The 18,271-nt window shown below is 36.7% G+C and overlaps 1 protein-coding gene across 5 annotated transcripts in view; it reads right to left on the bottom strand.

Moving 5' to 3' along the window:
• Nucleotides 1–18,271, bottom strand: part of LOC121376526 (tripartite motif-containing protein 2-like) — a 104,426-nt gene that overhangs the window by 21,840 nt on the left and 64,315 nt on the right. Inside the window, exon 1 of one of the 5 annotated variants that reach the window (XM_041504430.1) lies at nt 11,460–11,616. The exons of the other annotated variants lie outside the window; for them this stretch is intronic. The gene's annotated coding sequence lies outside the window, so the exon portion shown is untranslated. Of the gene's footprint in view, nt 1–11,459; nt 11,617–18,271 lie in introns of those variants that run through there. 5 annotated transcript variants of the gene reach the window in all.

Below are 18,271 nucleotides of genomic sequence, written 5' to 3' on the forward strand. Positions count from 1 at the left end.
TTCCAAAATACTTTCGCTTTTCTGAAATAATTGACAAAAAATATTAAAAATGGCTGCTGATACAAGGTCTATATATAGTTGCTCACTGCATGTATGCTAGTTTATTGATGCCATGTTAATCTGTTGTGTATGGGCTGACAGCCGGCACACAGAACTCAATAAACATACACAAATCAACACTATGGTATGCTTTTTTTTTTTTTTTTTTTTTGCTTTTTTTTTTTTTAAATAAAGTAACAGAAAAAGTTAATGAAAGAATAGCGAGAAAGAAAGAACCCCAAAAGAATAGAAAAATATCTCGCCTAATTATGGGTCACAGCAGACCAACTGATAGTAAGGTATGTGCCAAATATTTTTAAAAATTAAAAAATCACTCTTGGGCTGACAAATAGACGAAAAAGTATTTATCAGTATAATCCACAGACTACTCAGCATCCGAGGGAGAAATGGGTCAACACTAACCTAATGGCGTTTGATATGATCCTAGTAGCTTATTACAGGTTTTCCCACTGAGAACATATTACTAATTAAACAATATTATCACACAAACACACACCTAGACATGTTCATCAATATGAGATATAACTCAAGCCCTTTGTGATAGAGCCAAGCTTAAAAACAAAACTATTTGCTGTAACCTGAACAACATGTAAGATTCCCCATCCCTCCTTATAGATGTAAAATATAAAACTACATTTAAAAAAAAAAAAGTCAAAAGGATTGCGCAACAGGCAGAGCCTATACATTTATTTGAACTAGAATGTAATACTAAAATACTACTGAGTTACAGACAATCAAAACAGTTTTTAATGATGGCCTAAATATTATCTATTAATCAGAAAACAAACTGAACAATAAGTACAGTTGTCCATGTATTTCATTTTAAGTCATATACAAGTACCACACTGATATAGACAGTTAAAAATGTTTTAAGTAATCACTTATATATATATACTACTCAAAAGAATTTAAGGGTCAGACGATATTTTCGACATTATTTTCTGAATGTCAATTATATTAGCTAGACCATAATGTCACGCATGGTATTGTTCCATTTTGACGAAAGTGGGTCTAAGCAACCCATAAATGAATTAAAATCTACTGTCATTGACACTGTCGACTAGTTCTAATGGCGAAAACATGCTTACATTTGCACGTAAATTAGGGCAAAAGCGAAAGGTCTGCTAAGTGCCCATAACTTGCTTTTTCACAAAGCGCTTCATTTGCACGCTTTGCACGTGTATTCCATGTTCCCAATGCTGAATTTCCGTATAATTGGAGCTTGCGTTCGTGTACGGTGCACACTCCAAATTCGACAATGGTACGACTTCAACTGACTATCGAAGATCGAGGAAGGGCTATTGCTTGGCTTCAGGATGGCAATACGCAAAGAAATGTTGCTCGGAGACTTGGTGTCAGTCAGAGTGTCGTTGGCCGACTGTGGCAACGGTACCAAGCAACGAATTCTGTTCGAAATCGTCCACGTTCGGGAAGACCCCGAAGCACTACAAATAGAGAGGACCGCTACATCACCAATATGGCTCTACGTCAACGCACAACCACTGCATGCCGATTATGTGACAATCTGTGGACTGCGACTGGAACTCGAGTGTCTGATCAAACCATACGCAATTGTCTGAGAGCCAATAATCTACGCTGCCGTCGCCAGGCTGTTCGACCACCACTCCTACCACGTCACAGAACGGCCAGACGTCACTGGTGCACGCTTCATCTGCGGTGGCAACGTGTTCAGTGGGGTCGAGTGATGTTCACTGATGAGTCCAGGTTTAGTCTCCAGTTCAACGACGGTCGGGTTCGTGTCTACAGACGTCCTGGGGAGCGCTTCGCTGACGTTAATGTTAGACAACGTCACCGGTTCGGTGGTGGCAGCGTCATGGTGTGGGGCGGCATCTCTATCCACCACAGGACCCCCCTCTATGTGGTGGATGGCAATCTGAATGGAATCCGCTATCTGAATGAGATTATCCAGCCGTTGGTTCTCCCAGGCCTTCAGCAGATTGGCAGCGGGGCAGTTCTGCAGGATGACGATGCCAGACCAAACCGCGCCAGGGTGGTAACGGACTTTCTCAGACAACAAGGTATCGCCAGGATGGATTGGCCAGCATATTCGCCTGACTTGGCCCCAATAGAGCACGCCTGGGACGAATTAGGCAGGAGAGTTCGGGATAACCATGCCCCTCCGGCCAACCTTCATGATCTGGGTCAACTTCTTATGGCAGAGTGGCAGGCCATTCCCCAAGAGTTCTTCAGACGTCTGATCAACAGCATGAGGCAACGATGTGTCAAGTGTATTCGCGCCAGGGTTGGATTCACACACTATTAAACAAATGTTCTAATGTGTAAAATCCATGTTTGACAACCTTCAACTTTGACAGCATGTCATGTGACTTTCATGTATACAGTGACGTTTATTTGTGTTTTTTTGTAAATATGGAACAATAAATAAAAATGTTGGTGTAGTTTACATCATCAATCTAATACACTCTGAAACTTATTTGGTTATAAATTTTTGACCCTTAAATTCTTTTGAGTAGTATATATATAAAAAGGGTTACACAAAGACATCAAAATTGTTGGCAACATCTGCCTGTTCTGAGGTGTTTGCCTCAAATGAACAAGCCCAATTCTGTCAATTGTCCACTAAAGATTTTCTGATATTAACATTTCCTTCTTGTAAATTAAATTATTTGGCTGCAATTTTTTTATCAGCTTTTAGTTCAAGATACTATGTTTACATTTCAAAGCAAAAGTTAATAAATACTTTTGGCAGGAAGCTGCCATTATGCAACCATGCGAAACCAAACAAATTGGCCTCTGAGAATAGCAGCTTGTACTATTTAAGATGAGATTTGATTTAACTAAACTGACATCTGCAAGAAGACAGAGAGAATCTGTCAACATGACTAGGAAAGAAAACCTTTTTTTTTTCATTTAACTTAAATAAAGTGTAGATTTCTTCTTCAGTTATAGTTTTAACAGTGCTTTATTCTTCATGGAACTGTAATCTAAATCTCTTTTGAAAACACCACCAGAGAAATATTTCTGGAATTTTTCAAACTCCAGTTTTAATATATAACAAAGACTTCACAAAATGGACGACAAAAGCCACTAACCTGTTCTCTTTAAAGATTTCAACATAACTCTCGGTCTGTTTTTCTGGAGACTTAAAATTTCAAGCCGGCTTATAAACCTAATGACACCACTTGAGCACAAAATCCTCCCTTAATCTGTCGAAGCACATTCATTTATAGATCAAGTATGAGCACTGAGAATTGGATGAGTCTTAAGTACATGATGCAATGACACCAGTGATACAATCCTCAAGACATGGAATAATACAAATATGTGAGTCCACAGGGTCCATTCCAGAAATAATAACATGGGGGGGGGGGGGGTCACTGGTGTACTGATGATGGCTGTGAGGGTTCATGAAGATGTCACTGGTGTAGCCCTGGAAGCCCCGTCAGGAGATGCTTGACCCCTTTTCCAATAAGTGTATGAGATGGAGAGGGTTCAGGGGGTCAACTGCCTCCCCAATGATGGAGAAAATCTTTGCCTTTGGGGGAAAATGATGAAGACGTTCAGGAAAAATGAGCCAGCCTGAAACCTTTTTGCTAGACACTTCCATCATTCTACTCACAATTATTCAAATTTAGAAATTTTTGTTTAATTGGGGCAAATATCAGCCTGCCTCCCCCCCCCCCCCCCCCCAACCCCCATTTTTTTTTTTAATGGGAGTCTGTGTGCCCAGGCCCTTTTCCATAAAATATCTGTGCTCCATGTAGTTTCATACATTTATTACTCTGGAATACAACTCTGTCCTGGGGTGTGCACTGAGAATAGAAATATAGATAATTGGCTTTATTATTTGTTTCAGGAATTGTAATGGGCTGGAATAGGTCAAGGACAGACAGTTAACAATAGGAATAACTATCTGATTTTATTTCCATTAATTTGTTTTTATTCAGTCCCAGTCTGTCAACACATTGTGTTATTTCCCATTCCAACCAGTTTCACCAACATATGTTACATCAAAGGCTGCATTACACGTTTTCCCTCCCTTGTTTAAACAACCGGTTTATACATGTAAAATTTGGCCCACAGCTAGTGGACCAGTTGAACTGACCACAACTTACATGTACTTGACACAGTGTCTTGACCACAATTCCAAAGCACCACTTAAAGACTTAGTTTGTGTGAACCACAGAACTGAGGGTTTAAATGTCACACTTTGTTATCACTGACTGTTATGTGTGTTTGTCAGCAGTTTTCTTCTGAATGTTCACAGCTAGTAATATTAATGGTTTGTTCTCACACACAGAGACGCCATACAGGTGTTTATAATTGGGATGTCTTCCTCAAGTGACTGTCATCACGATACAGTAATCATGTAAGCAAAACTAACTGAGATAGAATCAGGAAGTGGGTGTCTGATTAAGGATGTGTCAGGTGTAGCTGTACACAGAGGGTCGGCACATGGCGCAGAACATATGTAATACGATGTTTCCAGGGAAGTTCTAGTAAAACAAGAAGGGCAAATGTTGTAATACAAGTCTTTTACAACTAGAGTTTGACACCCAATAACGGAGGTATCATTAAACATTCATTTAGTCCTTTCCCACTTCGACAAAAATAGCTCTTTTAAATTAAAGCAGCCCTTTTTATATTTGTCCAAGGGCAACTGCCCACTGTACCTCCTCCCCCAAATTATGTACAGTCTTGGTTTTATATCCTGTTGTCTTATTATAGGATAATAATTCATCTTGACAGTGACTAATCTATGAGGTTTAACTGAAACTAGTACAATGTAGTTATTTTGTTTTGTTTAACAACACCACTAGAGCACATTGATTTATTAATCATCGGCTATTGGATGTCAAACATATGGCCATTTTGACACATCATAGAGATGAGACCCGCTACATTTTTCTATTAGTAGCAAGGGATCTTTTATATGCACAGACAGGATAGCACATACCACAGTGAAACTAGTAGAGTTAGGTGTGTGTTTCATATCACAATACAGGCTCCACCCCTCACTAATCACTAACAATTAATCATTGTTCTCAAGATAGGGGTTTTGCCCAGGACAGCATGCTTGAACCTCAGTTGAATATAAACAAGAAAAAAATAGAAAAATGAAATGTGTTTTTCACAGAATATATCCCAGTCATTCGATGTAATGAGCTGTTCCCATCCAAGGTATGGCAATATGGGTAGGTCAGAATATGTAAATGATTTTTCTAACAAGAGTCAAGAAAATCAATCGTTGGAGCGAGCTTTAGTGAGCTTAATTGAGCTCCAAGGATTGATTTTCTTGAAATGAGTGGGACTGGGATATATTTTACATCACTAGAAGGAATATATGAAGTGTGTTATATACATGTATTATGTGACATCACGTACTATCTTTAATTATGCAATGACGTAATGAACAGCTTGCAATGGCTGTCTACCCCCTAAGTGACGAGACCGATTAATCAATGAAATAACTACCTGTGGGGCAGGACGTAGCCCAGTGGTAAAGTGTTCACTCGATGCATGGTAGGTCTGGGATCGATCCCCGTCAGTGGGCCCACTGGGCTATTTCTCGTTCCAGCCAGTGTACCAAGACTGGTACATCAAAGGTTGTGGTATGTACTACCCTGTCTGTGGGATGATGCATATAAAAGATCCCTTGCTGCTAATCGAAAAGAGTAGCCCATAAAATGGTAACAGAGGGTTTCCGCTCTCTATATTTGTGTGGTCCTTAACCATATGTCTGATGCCGTATAACCATAAAGAAAATGTGTTGAGTGTGTCGTTAAATAAAACATTTCCTTCCTTCCTTTCTACCTTGTTGACTAAACTGCTCGTCAGTAATCAGTAAGAACAGCTAATATGGCAGAAACACGTCACCAAATTGTGACTGCTTGAAACAATGTGCTGAGGTGTCATCACATAACCATTTGTTTCCTTTCACTGATACGAAGAAAAAATTATCTACCCTTGATAAGTCTTCAGAAGGTGCAATAAAACTATATTCAAAGCACATGTCACAGTAGTAGTCTATGAGAAACAGATGTTTTATTGGTTCTATGATCAGTGCAAACATGATAAACAAGGAGACTAGCAGATTACAGCTACAGATATAAACACTGTGATCTATTAACCTGTCCATGCTGTTTGTTGTTGCCCTGATGGAGACTTGGCTTGGGATCACTGTGTCTGAACCTTGAAACGATATATAGGCATGTAAATACAGTTTTTAGCCAAATCTGAGAGTCGTATAGTGGTTAAGCCATCAACTGTCAAGGTGTAATATTCAGGTGCATGAGTGGGGGGGGGGGGGGGGGGGGGGCGGCACCACTTTGGGACCAATGCCTCCCCATTCAAGAAAATGTTGGGGTTTTTCCCCCCATTATATTTTCTGGGGGAGCATGACTCAACCCCCCCCCCATAAACTTCTCTCACCACTGTCTAGACCCCCCCCCTTTGCTAAAATTCCTGCACATGTTCCTGATATTGTAGTTATAAGACTTTAGTGTTATATTCTGTTATTTCTACATTTATTTGTCATAAATACAAATTAATTTTAATCAATCCCATGCAAAATCTTTGCATAAATAACTCAGGAATATTAAAATTGAAGAGTTCAGGTGCAAAACACGATATAAACCATTTTCTTTCTTGTTTTTAGTTAAAGTTATTATTGTATGTCAGTAAGGGCTAATCGTAGGCCTGCTGATTTTCCGCAAAAAACGAGATTGATTCTTATGAAATTGTATTGGGTAAGTCCCGTTTTTTAAAATCAAAACGCGATATACGCCAATTAAAAAAAATCACTTTTACTGAAAATGAAAAATGGATACATCGCGTTTTGCGCTTAAACTCTTCAATTGTAAATAAGCTTGTATAAGGGTATACTGTATAACCAGATTGATGTTCAGTATGACTAGATCCCTGTTTTATCACATCGTAACAAATCAAATGAAATCAGCCAACCCACAAAATCTACCAAGTTGACTGTCAACAACTAAATAGAGCCATCAAAGACAAATGGGTTGCACGAAGACAACAAACTTGTCGGCAAATTCTACCTGGCATAGTGTCACAGAGTATTTATCATACCTCAATTGAACATGCCCAATTCTATCAGTAATCCTTTAAATATTCTCTATCAAAAAAATTTTATACTAGTAAATTAAATAATTTGGTTGTCATTTTTTTTACGAGCTTAAGGTATAATATTTATATTTCAAAACATGCATGTTGGTTAATAAATATTTTTGGCGGAAAGCCACCATTATGCAGCTTTGAGATAGCATCTATAAGGCTGGAAGGTTCAGGATTTACACCCTGGTACTGGTTGCCATTTAGACCTAATTTAAAAAAAAAAAGTCTGTTTAACCAGACTCGCCATTTGGCTTATTTTAAAAAGGAAAGGGATATTTGTGTATAAGTTACATTTTATATTTTCAGGCACTGCAAATACTGCACATTGAGCATGAAAATGTTATGTTTAAAGGACATTTGTTTTGCTCTCTCCCACCCACGCACCCCAAAAAAACAGAATAAATAAAATAAAAATAAAATATGGTTAAGACCTTTATCCTCAGGCCAGGTAGGAAAGAAAACTAGGATTTATTTTATTATGTGCTTGAAGGAGAAAAGGATAGAAAAAAGGAAGAAGAGACTATATTACAAAAAGAAGGAAGTCATGATCAAGTTAAAGAAAACAAAAAACTAGAGCCCTATTAAAGTCTAATATTACAGCATCAACTTGCAGCACCTCACTGTTTGTGAGCTGCATAGATAATGTCTGATAACAAAAAATAACAAAGGCACTTACCCGTCCAGCTGTTTAATACCTTCAGTGATCTTCCCTGATAACAACAATGAAATATTTATGTGTTTTGTCTGCAGGCAGGTCAATCATTCCAGCACAGAGTCAAACCTGTCTGCAGAAACCACCCAGCAACACACTATTTATATGTTTTGTCTGCAGGCAGGTCAATCATTCCAGCACAGAGTCAAACCTGTCTGCAGAAACCACCCAGCAACACAATATTTATATGTTTTGTCTGCAGGCAGGTCAATCATTCCAGCACAGAGTCAAACCTGTCTGCAGAAACCACCCAGCAACACAATATTTATATGTTTTGTCTGCAGGCAGGTCAATCATTCCAGCACAGAGTCAAACTTGTCTGCAGAAACCACCCAGCAACACAATATTTATATGTTGTGTCTGCAGGCAGGTCAATCATTCCAGCACAGAGTCAAACTTGTCTGCAGAAACCACCCAGCAACACAATATTTATATGTTTTGTCTGCAGGCAGGTCAATCATTCCAGCACAGAGTCAAACTTGTCTGCAGAAACCACCCAACAACACAATATTTATATGTTTTGTCTGCAACATCTACCTGGCATTGTGTTACAGAGTATTTACCTCAACTGATCATGCTTAATTCTATCAGTTATTCTCTAAAGATTCTCTTATTAAAAATGTCAGCCAACAACAAAATATGTATGTATTTTGTCTGCAGATAGGTCACTCATTCTAATACATAATCAAACCTGTCTGCAGAAACCACCCAACAACACAACACAATATTTATGTGTTTTGTCTGCAGGCAGGTCAATCATCCTAGCAGACAGTCAAATCTGTCTGCAGAAACCACCCAACAACTCAACACAATATGTATGTGTTTTGTCTGTAGGCAGGTCAATCGTTCTAACACAGAATCAAACCCGTCTGCAGAAACCACCGAGCAATACAATATTTATGTGTTTTGTCTGCAGGCAGGTCAATCATTCTAACACAGAATCAAACCTGTCTGCAGAAACCACCAAGCAACACAATATTTATGTGTTTTGTCTGCAGGCAGGTCAATCATTCTAACACAGAATCAAACCTGTCTGCAGAAACCACCAAGCAACACAATATTTATGTGTTTTGTCTGCAGGCAGGTCAATCATTCTAATACATAATCAAACCTGTCACTCATTCTAATACAAAATCAAACCACCCAACACAATATTTATGTGTTTTGTCTGCAGGCAGGTCAATCATTCTAACACAGAATCAAACCTGTCTGCAGAAACCACCAAGCAACACAATATTTATGTGTTTTGTCTGCAGGCAGGTCAATCATTCTAGCAGACAGTCAAACCTGTCTGCAGAAACCACCCAACTGATCCACTGAATATGATTTTTATCACCAGGTATTTTTAATATAGATGTATAAAGTTAAACTTCATTTTGTTTAAGAACACTACTAGAGCACATTGATTTATTAATCATCAACTATTAGATATCAAACATTTGGTAATTTTTACATATAGTCTTAGAGACGATACTTGCTATATTTTTCCATTTGTAAGGGATTTTTTATATGCACCATTGTACAGACAGGATAGCACATACCACAGCCTTTGATATACCAGTCGTGGTGCACTGGCTGGAATGAATAAATGTACAATACATGCACATGAAGTTTGTATTTAAATGCCCTCTGTACAAATGTTGTTATTATACAATGTGTCCTTTATAGCAAGTTAACTATGTAAAGTTTTGTTTATTTAATGCCAAACTGTAAAGTTTTATTGATTTAATGTCAAACTGTAACGCTTTGTTTATTTAATGCAAAACTGTAAAGTTTAGTATATTTAATCAAAAATATGTTTTAAATATTGAAAAATGTCTGGAAAATAATTAAAAGATCTACAACATGATCTGAAAATGTTTTGAATCTGACTGTCAGTTAAAAACTGTTGTATACCATGGCAGTGTGAAGGTGAAATATTAATGATCTTAAAATTCATAGGAGAACAGATCAGTAATCTATTTATAATATAAAATTTTGACTGCTACCATTGTTTTGTATAACATACTCATACATATATGTACCTTAAAAATTAGGACTTCCATGAAAAGAAAGAAATGTTTTAATTAACTACGCACTCAACACATTTTATTTACGGTTATATGGCATCAGACATATGGTTAAGGACCACACAGATTTTGAGAGGAAACCCGCTGTCGCCACTATATGGGCTACTCTTCCGATTAGCAGCAAGGGATCTTTTATTTGCGCTTCCTACTGGCAGGATAGCACAAACCATGGCCTTTGTTAAACCAGTTATGCAAGTGGTTTACACCTACCTATTGAGCCTTGCGGAGCACTCACTCAGGGTTTGGAGTCGGTATCTGAATTAAAAATCCCACGTCTCAACTGGGATCTGAACCCAGTACCTACCAGCCTGTAGACCGATGGCCTACCATGACGCCACCGAGGCCGGTACAGACTTCCATGAAGTTATTGTCAAAATATATTAGGGCAGACATTAGTATGACTTTACTGTCTGCTTTAACTAATCGACTTCAACCGGTATTAGTGTCAAACATATGATCATTGTGACAGTCCGGAGTCCGAATATTTTGTTTTAAAAACAAAACATATCAACATTAAAAGTGTTAACTACAAGAAGAGGAAACATATTTTACAGAAGTAAGTAGACTGCTACCCATCCACTGTCAGAGTATAACCTCCCACACCCGTTATCAGACTGTTATTCATTACTGTAAGATGGACCATCATCTCTCCGATTCTGTGTTTCCTGACAACAGATTGTTATTCATTACTGTAAGATGGACCATCATCTCTCCGACTGTGTGTTTCCTGACAACAGACTGTTCCATTAATTACTACATGTATTTATCAAGATAAAAGTCAGCCTTGTGTTAGTTTAAAGTGTCTGTGTTTTGGGAGGATACCCTGTCAAATATTCCATTATATATCCAGTGTCAGACTATAAACGCCTATCTATATACACATATTATCACAAATTACTACCCACTGTCAAACCCTTCTAACTACCTGGTCCTAATGAAGGTTACTACTCTTTCTATCTCTCCACTGTTAGACTCATATAACCACTGCCATGTAAGTAGTTAATGTAAGGCACTAAACTCCTATTCATTCAGAATCATTAATTGGTGAACTCCTATTTACTGTATAACCTGCACTGTCAGAGGTGCTATAAGAGAATCGAGACACCACTTACATATTCCTTAAATATATGATTGGAATAATAGATTTTTATATCTTAAATATAGCATCTTATGCATTCCATCATTAAATTCATCTTGAAAACTGTTCAGTTCCATATAGCCAGTCATACAATGACATTTTATATATCTCACATGTCATATACATATTACTGACTAATTGTAATTATAAAACTAATTTTAAAAACACAAACAAAACAGTATAAGATTGTCATCAAAATAATGAAAACAAAAATCACAACAGTACTAAAACAATAACTGGTGTTCAAATACAAGCAAAATCATTTCAATCCCCTCCCACCCCTCCCAGATAACCCTTTAAAAATGTATCTACATCTTCAATTCTCAATATAAAAATTAAAACTAATTTATGGAATTTGTTTTACCTGTAACGAGCTTCCAGGTGAGTTTGGCCAGGTTATTGTAAAAGCCAGTTTGTACTGTAGCCGCTCAGCCCAGTGAGGCTGTACAGTGAGGTGGTAAAACAATCAGTGACACTTTGTAGTGTAAAAGGGAACCCGCTCAATGAAGCCAGCAGACAAACTGAATGAGCGAGCGGCTCACGATATCTGTGTTGAATACCGCAGCCAGAGGCACACCGGGGATAGGACACAAAGATAAATACACACGCTACAGCCAGGTGCCAGAGATTTACATGTAGTGTCTGCACGCATCAGGCGATCACGTACAACAATACACGGGGAATCAATACATCAACAGTCAGCATGAGAGAATTAAAACATCAACAGTCAGAATGACTACCTGTGTCAAATAATGTTTAAAAGTTTGTTTTGTTTAACAACACCACTAGAGCACATTGATTTATTAATTATAATTATCGGCTATTAGATGTCAAATATAAATTTGGTAATTTTGACATATAGTCTATAGAGAGAAGGAAAAACTTTTGTTTTGTTTAATGACACCACTAGAGCACATTGATTTATTAAGTATTGGCTAATGGATGTCAAACATTTGGTAATTTTCACATATAGTCTTCAAGTAAAAAAAAGAAAAGTACTGTTTTGTACCATTACAGCACATTGATTTATTAATTGTCGGCTACTGGATGTAACAAATTTGGTAATTTTGACATATAGTGTTAGAGAGAGAAAAAGTTATAATTATCTTTGTTTAACGACACCACTAGAGCACATTGATTTATTAATTGTCGGCTACTGGATGTAACAAATTTGGTAATTTTGACATATAGTGTTAGAGAGAGAAAAAGTTATAATTATCTTTGTTTAACGACACCACTAGAGCACATTGATTTATTAATTGTCGGCTACTGGATGTAACAAATTTGGTAATTTTGACATATAGTGTTAGAGAGAGAAAAAGTTATAATTATCTTTGTTTAACGACACCACTAGAGCACATTGATTTATTAATTGTCGGCTACTGGATGTAACAAATTTGGTAATTTTGACATATAGTGTTAGAGAGAGAAAAAGTTATAATTATCTTTGTTTAATGACACCACTAGAGCACATTGATTTATTAATTGTCGGCTACTGGATGTAACAAATTTGGTAATTTTGACATATAGTGTTAGAGAGAGAAAAAGTTATAATTTGCTTTGTTTAACGACACCACTAGAGCACATTGATTTATTAATTGTCGGCTACTGGATGTAACAAATTTGGTAATTTTGACATATAGTGTTAGAGAGAGAAAAAGTTATAATTTGCTTTGTTTAACGACACCACTAGAGCACATTGATTTATTAATTGTCGGCTACTGGATGTAACAAATTTGGTAATTTTGACATATAGTGTTAGAGAGAGAAAAAGTTATAATTTGCTTTGTTTAACGACACCACTAGAGCACATTGATTTATTAATTGTCGGCTACTGGATGTAACAAATTTGGTAATTTTGACATATAGTGTTAGAGAGAGAAAAAGTTATAATTTGCTTTGTTTAACGACACCACTAGAGCACATTGATTTATTAATTGTCGGCTACTGGATGTAACAAATTTGGTAATTTTGACATATAGTGTTAGAGAGAGAAAAAGTTATAATTATCTTTGTTTAACGACACCACTAGAGCACATTGATTTATTAATTGTCGGCTACTGGATGTAACAAATTTGGTAATTTTGACATATAGTGTTAGAGAGAGAAAAAGTTATAATTATCTTTGTTTAACGACACCACTAGAGCACATTGATTTATTAATTGTCGGCTACTGGATGTAACAAATTTGGTAATTTTGACATATAGTGTTAGAGAGAGAAAAAGTTATAATTATCTTTGTTTAACGACACCACTAGAGCACATTGATTTATTAATTGTCGGCTACTGGATGTAACAAATTTGGTAATTTTGACATATAGTGTTAGAGAGAGAAAAAGTTATAATTATCTTTGTTTAACGACACCACTAGAGCACATTGATTTATTAATTGTCGGCTACTGGATGTAACAAATTTGGTAATTTTGACATATAGTGTTAGAGAGAGAAAAAGTTATAATTTGCTTTGTTTAATGACACCACTAGAGCACATTGATTTATTAATTGTCGGCTACTGGATGTAACAAATTTGGTAATTTTGACATATAGTGTTAGAGAGAGAAAAAGTTATAATTTGCTTTGTTTAACGACACCACTAGAGCACATTGATTTATTAATCATCAGCTACTGAATGTTAGACATTTGGTAATTTTGACATAATATTATAGTCTTCAAGAGAAAAAAATGTTTTAACGACACCACTAGAGCACATTAATTTATTAATTATTGGCTACTGGATGTCAAACATAAATTTGGTAATTTAGACATATAGTCTTAGAGATGAAACCGGCTACATTTTTCCATTAGTAGCAAGGGATCTTTTATAGGCACCACCCCACAGACAGGATAGCACATACCATGGCCTTTGATATACCATTTATGGTGCACTGGCTAAAGCAAGAAATAGCCCAATGGGCCCACTCATAGAGATCAATCCTAGCCAGATCACACATCAGGTGCAGGCTTTACCACTGGGCTACATCCCTCCCTACCTGTGTCAAATAAACACCTGTATAATAAGCAGCTACCTGTATTAAATGGACACCTGTATAATAAGCAGCTACCTGTATTAAATGGACACTTGTATAATAAGCAGCTACCTGTATTAAATGGACACCTGTAATATAAGCAGCTACCTGTATTAAATGGACACCTGGGTCTGTTAACAAACATTAAGCAGATTCCTTTATTAAGAGGTCAATTTAATATTGTTTCCAAAATATACAGACTGATCTGTATTAAAAAAACACCTGTCTTAAAATGTTAATTTAACACTCTCTAAAATATATCGTACATACTGATCTGTATTAAGAAGCCACCTGTCTTAAAAGGTTAATTTAACACTCTCTCTAAAACATAAAGTGGTACTCACCACCTGTCTTAATTTCCAAGCTGTCAACACACTCTCCCAAACCAGTTATATATAAAGTATACAAACACCCATTTTATGGTACCACTTGTTAATGCTTGCTATGGTAAAAGAAGAAATAGTGCATGGTTCAATTCAGTACATACCAAATATACTGTACACTACAGCTAAAAGCCAGAGATATACTGCTAGTGAAATATGTACAGACTACACATTTTACATTATAGCAGCATGAGGTCTTTTATACATATATAGCACTAACAAGCTGTGGTTCTTAAACTGAGCATTGCACCATCATGATATGAGGTGTACTAGGAGGACTTATACTGAAGGGCTGATGATACAAAAATGTGTAGGTTGTTTGTGGTTTAGCTTTAAGTTAAAAGTTAGTGCAGTAGAGATCATGGTGTCCAATAGTCCCACATCTGCTTAAATGTGTTTGTGTGTGTGTTTGTGTGTGGGGGGGTGTGTGTGTGTGTGTGTGTGTGTGTGCAGGTGGTATCATTTCAACAACTTGGGGTATCCTTACAATAACTTGGGGTATCCTTACAATAACTTGGGATATCCTTACAATCACTTGTGGTATCCTTACAATCACTTGTGGATGAGGTAGACACTTTACTACTATACTTCTCTTTGACATGTTTTAACTCATAAGTACTGATAACATCTACAGTCCTATTAGACTGTGTGTTACTCTTGATACAAGACTAACTGCTTAATTGGTAATGTACATCTACAGTCCTACTAAATCCTATACTTTGACATATGTTAGTACTGGTAATTAATATCTCCAGTCCTACTAAACTGAATCCTACTCTTTGACATGTCGAAGTATGGGTAATATGTTCAGTTCTACTAAACTGAATCCTACTCTTTGACATGTCGAAGTATGAGTAATATGTTCAGTCCTACTAAACTGAATCCTACTCTTTGACATGTCGAAGTATGGGTAATATGTTCAGTCCTACTAAACTGAATCCTACTCTTTGACATGTCTAGATAATAAGCACTGGTAATATCTTTAGTCCTACTAAACTAAATTCTTCTCTTACATATATCAAAGTATGGGTATAATATCTTCAGTCCTACTAAACAAAATCCTTCTCTTTGAGATATCTAAATATTGGAAATATCTTTAGTCTAACATTACTAAACTGAATCCTACTCTTTGATATCTAACTCTAAGGACTTTAAATATTTTTATTTTGACTAATTAAGTCCTAGTCATCGACATGTCTAAAACCAAGAATGTTTTAACATATTTTCAGTCATACTAAATTACGTCCTACTCTTTGGCATGTCTAAGTACTGATTACATCCATATGACCGATGTGTTTAATAAGCTAGTTTACACAGTCAGTACTGGATAAAGCAGCTGTAGTCAAACAAAGAAAAGATAAACAAGCGAATAACACTGTCATGTCACACATAACTACAGTATTAACCGGTAGACAAACACACTCCTTGTAGAGGGAAATTGCTTCGAGTCTTCTATCTCAACAGGCATACCCAACAAGTTTCAAAACCTAACAATGATACTTCAACATCAGTGCAAACATGAATAATTTGTCCGGGTAATAGGACCGGATCCGACAAAACCGCCTTTGTAGCCACAGCAAAGACAGATATTTTGTTATTGTGCTGGTAAAATCTTTCACACACTGCCAATTTTTTTAGCTGGCATATAAATCCATAAGTTTACATATTTGTCATGTGATTGTGAAATTCTGATGGGAGATGAAGCTAGGTTTAATTGACCCATCAGTTATTTTTCTAGTTTTTTTGTTTTTAAATCATTATCTCTATAGTTTGGGTGCAATATATGTTGTCAAGTGGTGAAAAGCTTGCCTGATGTGTGATCATTTTAGGATCAATCCCCATCTGTGGCCCCATTGGACTATTTCTCATTTCAGTCAGTGTTTCACACCTAGTGTAACAAAAGTCACGATATGTACTATCTTGTCTGTGTAAATGTTCATATAAAAGATCATTTGCTGCTAATTAAAAAGAATTGCCCATGGCTTGGTGGCAGCAGGTTTCCACACCTAGCTAATTATCTGAATGGTCCTTAACCATATGTCCAATGCCATAAACATAAAACTGTGATGAGTGTGATGTTAAATAAAACATTTCTTCATTCCTATAGTTTAAGTTGGTGGGATGTGGCTCAGTGGTTGACTGCTTGCTTGACGTGCTATGAATACGGTAATTAAAAAATATTATTTTCCTTACCTATAGTTTGAATAACTTGAATTTATTTTTAAAATTTAAAGCTTTAAAGGAAAGGAAATGGTTTATTTAATGATGCACTCAATCAGGGCTCACGCGACCAGGCGAAGTGAGCCCAAACTTCGCCTTGATCTAGCTGACTTCGCCCTGACCGTGTGTCCGGAGCGATATCGAAGTCGCCTTGTTAAAACAGAGGCCACATGTTTGGCAACATGCGTGCACGGGTGAATGAATGGAATGAATAAATGTTTAACGACACCCCAGCACGAAAAATACATTGGCTATTGGGTGTCAAACTATGGTAATGCAAACAAATAAGTCGTTCACGGGTGACTGACCAGGAATTTGGAGATGGCGACGTGCTTAATTAAGGATTAATTATCCCAGTCTTTGAAGATAATACAAAGGAAAATAAAAGAATGTACATGTAATCACATGAATCCGTAATTTGGTATTTAGGATCATATCGTCCATACAGTTGGTTTCTTTGAAGTATAAACAGTAATAACTCGTAATCAGTGTCTGCAAAAAGGGGCTTCACGTGATTTAACATAAAAATGCAAGTAAATTACTAAAAAATAGAAATAAATTCAAGTCTCCCTCTGGTTAAAAAATTCTCCCTCTCAAGGTCTGGAGGGAGAAGTCACTTCTCCCTAAAATTTAGACCTAGCTTGAGCCCTGCTCTATACATTTTATTTACGGTTATATGGCATCGGACATATGGTTAAGGACCAAACAGATATTGAGGGAGGAAACCCGCTGTTGCCACTTCATGGGCTACTCTTTTCAATTAGCAGCAAGGGAACTTTTATGTGCACCATCCCATAGACAGGATAGCACATACCACGGCCTTTGATGTACCAGTTGTGGTGCACTGGCTGGAGCGAGAAATAGCCCAATGGGTCCACTGATGGGGATCGATCCCAAACAGACATCGAGCGAGTGCTTTACCACTGGGCCTTTAAATCTTTAAATTCATGTAATTTGTATTATTATTATTATTATTACGATAATGATGATGATGATGATAAGGAGGAGGATGATATTTGCTTTTGTGCTGATACATGTATATATACAACTATTGTTCAAGCATGTTATCATGGGCATACAATTCTACCTGCATTGGACAAAATAATGAAATAGTATGAGAGACTCAGAGAGAGAGATGTATTGTGTAAAAATCATCATATCAAAGGTTTTATATGTATACTCATGGAAAAACGTTCTTGTGAATGTATTGCTCAAGAAATATATTATATTTAATGGTATTGAAGGAAAAATCTAATTGTTTTCAAGAAATTATTTATTTGTCATTTGTAAAAATTATGAGATGATTTACACAATTATTGTGTGTCTTCATGAGTCACACATTCCAACCATTTGCAACTTTACAGTTTGTTTGAGACCATTATATATATGGTGCAAAGGAACTTTTTCCTGCGAGTACGGTATATATTTAACAATAAGAGAAATATGTGTATGCATTGTCACAGTGGAATTTCTCTCACATTTCGGGTGGGATGTAGCCCAATGGTAAAGCACTCGCTCGATGCGTGGTTGGTTTGGGATCGATCTCC

This window comes from Gigantopelta aegis, chromosome 6 (genome assembly GCF_016097555.1).
Source record: "Gigantopelta aegis isolate Gae_Host chromosome 6, Gae_host_genome, whole genome shotgun sequence".
NCBI classification, from domain to species: domain Eukaryota; kingdom Metazoa; phylum Mollusca; class Gastropoda; order Neomphalida; family Peltospiridae; genus Gigantopelta; species Gigantopelta aegis.